Raw genomic sequence first — 8,820 nt, forward strand, 5'->3', positions numbered from 1 at the left:
TGTGTGTGTGTGTGTGTGTGTGTGTGTGTGTTTGTTCGTGTGAGAATGTGTAACCGAGCCAGAAGCCTGTGTGAGTGTGAGTACGGTACTATGGTGTGTGTGTAATTAGAGAGGGTGAGAGAGTAGTTTCCTCTGTCTGTGTATGTGTTTGTGTGTGCATGCGTGTGTGCACACAGGTATATTCATTCACATGTATAAGTATTTGTGTGTGCACATCAGAATCTGTGTGTGTGTGTGTGTGCGTGTGTGTTTGCATGTGTGTGTGGATTAGAAGCGGGCGTGGTGTGTGCTGTCTTCGGGTGTATATGTGGAATGTGGAGGCTCGGCTAATGTCCGCCAGCCAGACACCTCCTCCTTAGCTCAGTGTCCACCCCCTCCCATCCATCCATCCATCCATCCATCCATTCATTCATTCATTCAGTCATCCATCCACCCATCCACCCATGGGTATGCGGTTACCCTAACTCAGAGATTAGACGCCTCTGCCCTGCACAGTCTAATAGAAATCACAAAGCCTTAAATAACAGAAATAGTCTATGTAAGTTTAATTAATTGCAAAACATGACACCCCTTACTCAAAACAGATGGCGAATGCATTCTTCTCTTTATAGGGCCTACACAGGTAATACCACAAACTACCTGTGAGACCTCTATGAATTGAACCTCACAGTCAGCAGTCAGTCAGTCAGTCAGTCAGTAATGCATTCATTCATTCATTCATTCGTAGATGCAGTTTATTTTTCCGTGCCATGTACTGGCTCAATATCCAAGTTGCTTTACTGTTATTGTTTCACTGAAGTATTGATGATGCATAAGTGTGAGTGTGTGTGTGTGTGTGTGTGTGTGTGTGTGTGTGTGTGTGTGTGTGTGTGTGTGTTTGGGTAAGAGTAAGAGTGGTGCTGCTTCAGAATCAGATGAGTCATACAACAGTACAAGTCTCAGTCTGTGTAGTCTGTGTAGTATAATAGTTTACTTTCACATCTTCAATCTGAAACATTCTGTGTGTGTGTGTGTGTGTGTGTGTGTGTGTGTGTGTGTGTGTGTGTGTGTGTTTGATGAGGTCATTATTAGGACATTTCTCTCCAAAGGACTCGTGGAACAACCCAGATGGGGTCTATTTCCTGGAAATGGTGCATTGTGGGTGGTGGTGACCCTCTGGGACATGTGCATTTGCATGTTTGTTTGTGTGCACGTGAGTGCACGTGCGTGTGTGTATGTATGTGTGTACATGCATATAAGATGAATATGATTTTCCTCCCCTGCTGTATTACTGTGTGTCCCTTTTGATACTAACACAGGCCAGATGCCACTGGTTTGTCTACACAGTAAAATCCAGAGCTTTAATTTAACTCGGAGAGTGTACAAAATGTAACCAAAAGGACCATTTGGTTACATTTTGTCCTGTCTCAGAGTTACAAATGGTCATCTATGTGGAGAATGGCAATTGAGTATTTTACAGTGAGGAGAGCTTACCATTGTCGGGCTGGGGGAGAAATTTGGGAGAATGTACATTATGTACATCTTTACATGTCAGTGCAAAGATGTATATAGTTGAAATTCTCTGGGTTTTGATTCTTCAGGATTGTCGCTTGGTCTTTCTCTAAATTCTAAAAGACTAAACCCCTCACCTTATCTCCATGTGGAGAGTTTATTTCCTGTCCCTTTCCCAAATAAATCACAATACATCACAAATGTAACCATTTATTGCAACACATGGAATACAGTTATTCTTGTCGTTGACGGTTCGGCTCTTCACGTTCACTCTCCCATTGGAATTAATAGACTCCAGCCTACGTCCGGTCTCCTAAAGAGGCCGGCCATCTACGTCACGCAGATATGGGAAGTAAACCGGAAGATGGCGGGTCTTGCTTTCCTATTCGTCTTGGGCTGAGCCAATCAAATGAAGCTAAGGAAAACTGGAACTGGAACAGGAAATGGGCAAGCCACCTTCTGAAAATGTGGGACTACTGTTATGCGCAGAGCCTGTTGTAGCCGAGCAGCATGCTGAGCTAAATCAGGGAACGCTATGCAAACCCCTCAGGGTATACAAAAGTGGGCCTAAGCAATACATGACACGCAACACACACACACACACCTCTGTGTGTGTTGCGTGTCATGCTTTGCAGCAGCATTAGTCGTGCGTGTGCAGTAGCAGCATTGAGAAACAGTGATCTAATCCCTAATGAATGAGGAAGCCATTTAAATGGACCGCCTTGTTGAGAGCTTGAGTTGTGATTGGTATGTAGAAAAGGCGTGGCTCATTGGAAACACTTATTCAATCAGCAGACTGACAGCTGATTACAGCTGGGGGCGTGTATGACTCCATTGTCCTGCGTGAGCTAACGCGATGCTTCATTCATTCAAGTTTTCTTTAGCCATGGGGTACTGTACGTCTCTTGACATCTGTGACCAAATCAATGACAATCAATAGAGGTTGGATTTTCTTCTATGGTTGTCTCTTGACATCTGTGCCACCTATTCTTATCTTGCTGTGCACTTTTTACTAGTATTTCTTAAAAACAATGGTTATCATCCATCTTGCTAATAGAGCTGTCCTCGACTAAAGAAATCCTTAGTCCACTAATAGATATAGAAATTGTCGACTAATCAGTTAGTTGATTTAATCAACAATCAATTAGTTGATTTAATCAACACATATGTCAAATTGTGTTTGCCACATACAATCAGGCAGAGACCAGCCCTTTTAGGCTGGCGAGGTTGAGAACTGACACTATTTTTTTATGGTATTTTCAGTATTTTCAGTTATTAGGACATACAACCCCACATATACCCTACCCTCCCCGGTTCCCTCACAAAAAATAAAATTACAACAATAAAACAACATTTATAAATGGGGGAGAATAAAATAAAATACGAGAGCAGTAAATAATTGAAGTTCGAGTTGAAAACAAAATAGACAAAAAATGAATGAAATTAAAATTAAAAAGAAAAGTTTGAACTGACACTTCTAATGTTGATTTCACAATGGCTCTCTAAATCTACTTACAAAGATATTAATATCTCGTCCTCGCTCAACAACATGACAGTTCGCAAACCTGCACCAGAGAGTCTGCTTTCATCTGGTCTCTGCCTGCACGTTCTCTGTGTGATATCAATGCAACATGTCTCATACAGTATCCCTTGGATACTGTATGACGCGGTTCGGCTAAGCTTCAGACGCATTTATAGAGTAATGAAATTATTAGAGCTAAACATGTCTGGGAAAATGTGTGTGTGTGTGTGTGTGTGTGTGTGTGTGTGTGTGTGTGTGTGTAATACACATATGTATTATGTGTATTATGATGTATTATGATGTATTATCTCGTGTCCTTGCTTACTGTAAGTCGCTCTGGATTAAGAGCGTCTGCTAAATGCCTAAACTGTAAACTGTGTGTACTAGTGTAGTGTAGTGTACAGCTTTGGATTTAACACATTGATTGCCAAGATCAAGTATACTTGTTCTTTCAAATCCATCACTTGATTGCCAAGATCAAGTATACTTGTTCTTTAAAAAAAAATCAAAAATTTTATTCTTTATTTTTATTAATTTTTTGTTTTAAATTTGACCCAAAGACCAAGGAGATATGATTTTTTGAAGATCTAGACTCCTATCCACTTCCTTGTTAACTTAAAAATTCTGTATCTCAGCTCCTGAGTACTTTTTTTTTTCAATGTAAAAACCCCTGGCAATAAACTGCAAAAAATCTGAAATAATTCTGGCAGTCAATGTGTTAAGAAGTGGGGGCTCCAGGTGAGAAAAGGTTCGGAACCACACGTCAATACAACCACGGTATCAGTACTCGATGTAAAGTACTGGACAAACATGCCCAGTGGCTAGTTCCTTTCTCTTCCCACAATCTCTTGTCTGCCGTAGTGTCTTGCCCCTTTGTGGGGTCTATCTTTTACACCTTCAGCAGCCAGTGATCTGTGTCATTGTCGTTTCCCTTTCCCACAGAGGTGTGTGTGTGTGTGTTGATGGTGCCAAGTGGCCAGGGTGTGCAGTGCGATGCCCGGCATGCCCTCACAACACTCAACACCCTGCCACCCTAGGACAGAGGCAGAGCGCTCTCTCTCTCTCCCTCTCTCTGCCTCTCTCCGCCTCTCTTTATCTCTCTCCTTCTCTCTTTCTTTCTCCCTCTCCCTCTCTGTCTCCCTCCCTCCCTCTCTCTCAATCTCTCTTTCTGTCTCTCTCTCTGTCGCTCTCTGTTCATTTCGCTCCACCCCGCCCACTCTCTCTCAACGCTTTAAGCAACTTAACAACTTTCACCCTGGTGTCCCTATTTTGGGCATGTCATCATTATAAAAAATTGAAAAATTTCCAAAACTTTCACAAACATCTCTCTCTCTCTCTCTCTATTCCTTGTGCAACGAAGCATATAGGGTCTGTCTGTCTGTCTAACTGTCTGTCTGTCTGTCTGTCTGTCTGTCTGTCTGTCTGTCTGTCTGTCTGTCTGTCTGTCTGTCTGTCTGTCTGTCTGTCTGTCTGTCTGTCTGCCTGCCAGTCTCTCTGTCTGACATCCTCTCTACCATGTTTCCTGTTTCATCTGTCTTGTCTCGTCTGTCAGTGTGAGGCTAATTCTTTTATTCGCAAGGACACAATGGCCTTTGTCTCTGCGTGCACACATGTTAGTGTGTGTGTGTGTGTGTGTGTGTGTGTGTGTGTGTGTGTGTGGGAGCGTGCATTTGCTTTCGCATGTGTTTTTTTTGTGTTCAAATAAGCTGCATGCCCGATCTCGAGCTTCACATCTCATTCATTACAGAGGGTCAGTTGGGGAGAGAGAAAGATAGAGAGAGAGAGAGAGAGTGGGATAGTTGGACAGACAGACAGACAGACAGACAGACAGACAGACAGACAGACAGACAGACAGACAGACAGACAGACAGACAGACAGAGAGAGAGAGTCCAGCGATTGTTTTTCTTCCTTTGACTTAATTCAGTCCACACACCACATCTCTTCTTCATTAGCAGTTACTTCGTGCTGTGAGGCTTTGCATCAATATATCTTCACTGGCAGCTGGGAACCTTGTATGCCTAAAACAGTTACTTTTCAGAAAATGTGTTCCAATAGTCTAGTGTATTTATTACTTTTGTCAAAAGCTCTTGTTAATACTTTTCATTGGTTCAATATTTATCAAAACCCAGAGACAGACTTAACCACTTACGCTTGCATAGTTGCATTTCAATACTTTTTTCTTTTTTTTTAACTTTTGTGTGACACTGTCGTATGACCAAGTAGGGCACAAATTTACCAAAAATATATAAAAAGTAGAAATATGGAGATACAAGCCTGACAGCGACGATATGAATTGCACAGTATGTGTGCTGTCATACTGATGTGCATTATGTCTGTGTGAGTGGCTGTGTCCTCAGATAAACCCTGGTCTGCTCCATGTGAATGAATGGAGAATCAATACTGTCCATTAGGCCGCATTCAAACTATAGAGTGTCGGTGTCAATGTTATTGTCCAGTGAAGATCAATATGAACATGCACACACACACACACACACACACACGCACACGCACACATACACAGGTCACACACACACACACACACACACACACACACACACACACACACACCAAAGCTACACAGTAGGCTTGCAGTAGATGTGACTGCAAATTGTCCGGTAAAGAATCACATCATTGACCCTTGAAATACACACAGGTACATGCATGAGTATGCATGTGGGGGGGGGGGGGGGTGAACTCGAAGAAAACGTGCACTCCAGTCCTTTTTCAATCTCACTGTAACATATATAAGGATAATTCCTTTAACAGGTCCGTTCATGAAAGTCCTTACGGTCTTGTTTCCAATGAGGGCCTGTGAGCAATTAGGGGTTAAGAGTCTTGCTCAGGGACAAATTTCATTTCATCGACACATTTGCTGGCCTGGCCTGGAATCGTACCTGAGGCAACCAGGGCCTCTGGCTCCCTAGGCGGGCTCACTAACCACTCAGCTATGGCCCCTCATATACCCAATAATGTTCATTGCGCTCCACTGTGCAATTGTTTTGTTTATCAATATTTGTATAGATTTTCTTTAACAGTACACAACACCACATTCATCCTACATAGACCCTTTCCCACCCTCCCCACCCCCTACACAGTCCCACCCTATCACACAGACCTACATAAACAACATACAACAGTATACAGTGCCCAGGGGTATAAAAAGAAACAAAACTATTAAAAACTCCCCAAAAATACTACTCTCTAAACCTCTCTCCCGCTCAGCTTTTGCTATCTTCTCCACCTCTCTGTGTCCCTCTTCTGTCCTGGTGTGTGACATGTGAGAAGGATCACAAAATGCACCTCTTGTCCCACTTCAGTTGCGTTCAGTCCGCTTACATTTCTCTGTGTGTGTGTGTGTGTGTGTGTGTGTGTGTGTGTGTGTGTGTGTGTGTGTGTGTGTGTGTGTGTGTGTGTGCGTGCGTGTGCGTGCGCGCGTGTTTCCCTGCCTCGATGGTGGATCATCTTAGTAGTATGTGACCCAGTCTCGCACAGAGGGATTATCAGTAGTTCTACATGGAAATGGGTGTCAATTATGAACACTCTCTCCCTTCCTTTCTCCGTCCATCTCATGTCATCTGTCTCAAGCCTGATTTATAACGTGATGCGACACGATGCAGAGCTTGTCAATGATCACCCATTTTCTGCATGCGGTACACCATACGATGGATTATAATGCCTCATATGCTATCTATGTGCTCCACAACGCCACTTATTTGACACCCCCCTTCTCTCTTTCTATTTCTCTCACTCGTGGTCTCATCATCTCTCATGGTCATGTGTTGGTTCACCGTTGTTCCTTGTGCGATGGACTGGACTGTCCCTGTCCACTGGCCCGGTCTTCTGCACAGTACTGCACCTGGGTGTGTGTGTGTGTGTGTATGTGTGTGGTTGTGCAGGCATGTGCATTCAGACGGACGGGAGAGCAGCAGTAAGCAGTGGTGTAAAGTATTTAAGTACATTTACTCAAGTCCTGTACTTAAGTACAATTTTGAGGTATTTTTTACTTTACTGCAGTACTTCCAATTTTCAGCACTTTTACTTCTACTCCACTACATCTCAGAAAATAGCCGATCTACAAGCTCACAATGCGTCGAACGTTATGAGAATGCCCAGATTGACGCCATTTTGTAGTTATCACCTAACCCAAACGGACAGCATTCGGTCGGTGGATGGTAGCATGTAGACCCCCAGAGAGACAGATAGAGAGTCAGTGGTTGTAGAGAGAGAGAGCGACAGTTAGAGAGAGACAGGTAGAGATTGAGGCACAAAGGAGAGACAAGCAGCCATTTGGCCTCTGGAGCACAGGTCATTAACAGATGGTTGTTGTTATTGACATCCACTCAAAATCTGCTGGTGTGCATGACTCGTTTTGAAGAGATAATGGAAGGTACAAAGCATCAGTGGTCCTTTATTTGTGTGTGTGTGTGCGTGTGTGTGTGTGTGTGTGTGTTTTTTTTCATGCGTATTTGTGTGTGTGTGTGTGTGTGTGTGTGTGTGTGTGTGTGTGTGTGTGTGTGTGTGTGTGTGAATGAGAGAGATTGAGAGTATGAGAGACAGAGAGAGAGAGAGAGACACAGAGAGAGAGAGAGAGACAGACAGAGACAGAGACAGAGTACAAGAGAGAGTTACAAAGAATCACTGGTCCTTATTTATGTGTGTGTGTGTGTCTGTGTACTCACCGTTGCGTGCGTGAGACCTAATAGTGGCCTTTGTCATCTGTCTGGCACTGGAAACGATTGCTAAGTTGGAACACACACTACTCTGTCCCTCAAGGCTCTATTCTGGGCTTGGGAACCTGAGGACAGCAACCCATGTCTTTGTGCCACGCTTTGAAGACTTGCATCGAAACACACTGAACCTTTCAAACAGCCAAGTAATTTATTGTTTGTAGCAAGGAAGCAGATGAGTTGTGAGATTTGGAGACGTGTTAGCAATGGCTGGAATAGCGATTGTTTATAGAAATCACTCTCATAGAGTGTCATATTGTAGGTGCCCGAGCGGGACATGAAAGAGGAACAGAGAGAATTTAGAATCAAATGGAAAGAATGGCGAGAGAGAGGATGAGAGCAAGAAGAAGGAGAGAGAGGACGCTAGCGCTTAATTTATTCTCTATCGTACGACAATCGGCAATAGCCGATGTACAAAGCTCACAGCGTGTTGCATTGCAGCACGTTGTGGGATATTTTCTCTGCGTGACACAGCCATATAACAAAGCATAAATCAGGCTTTAAAGCAAACAAATGAAAAGATATAGAAAAACGTAAGGGACAATGATTGGAGTGTGTAGCAAGCAATGAATGAAATAAATGATTGTCAGTTCTGGCCACTGTCCATTCATTCATTCATTCATGAGAAATTCCAGCACATCAAGACTTGAGCTGTGACAGCATGCAAAACACAGCTAGGTTAGCTCTGCTAGCTGCTGGTGTGTGTTTGAACAATGAGGCCTGCTATCCAGGTTATAGTGTGTTTAGACAGGCTGATAGTGACTGGCCCCGGGCCATCGGTCAATCCTATATTCTGTGTATTTCCTTGTTGGCCCTGCACTTGTGTGAACAGGGCCAGAGGCTTTGGGATGTTGTGCAAACACACTATGCGCAACACCCAGGATTACGTTTCCATTATCTTTTTTTTGTTGTGTCTATCGCCGCAATGGCTTGGTTGAGCGGAGCAACGCAGATACAGAAAGAACGCAGTCAATGTATAGCGAGCCTATGTGACCCCTGTTGCACTCTATACATGTCCGAGTGCCTCGAAACCGTTATTGCTTTGTATTATTCCTTGGCCTACATACATCGACCTGTAT

General features: G+C 43.5%; 1 protein-coding gene across 1 annotated transcript in view; it reads left to right on the forward strand.

Moving 5' to 3' along the window:
• Positions 1 to 8,820, forward strand: part of LOC308094594 (adenylate cyclase 9) — a 41,088-nt gene that overhangs the window by 14,415 nt on the left and 17,853 nt on the right. The gene's annotated exons all lie outside the window — the stretch shown is intronic.

This window comes from Gymnoscopelus braueri, assembly GCF_963280865.1.
Source record: "Gymnoscopelus braueri genome assembly, chromosome: 2".
NCBI classification, from domain to species: domain Eukaryota; kingdom Metazoa; phylum Chordata; class Actinopteri; order Myctophiformes; family Myctophidae; genus Gymnoscopelus; species Gymnoscopelus braueri.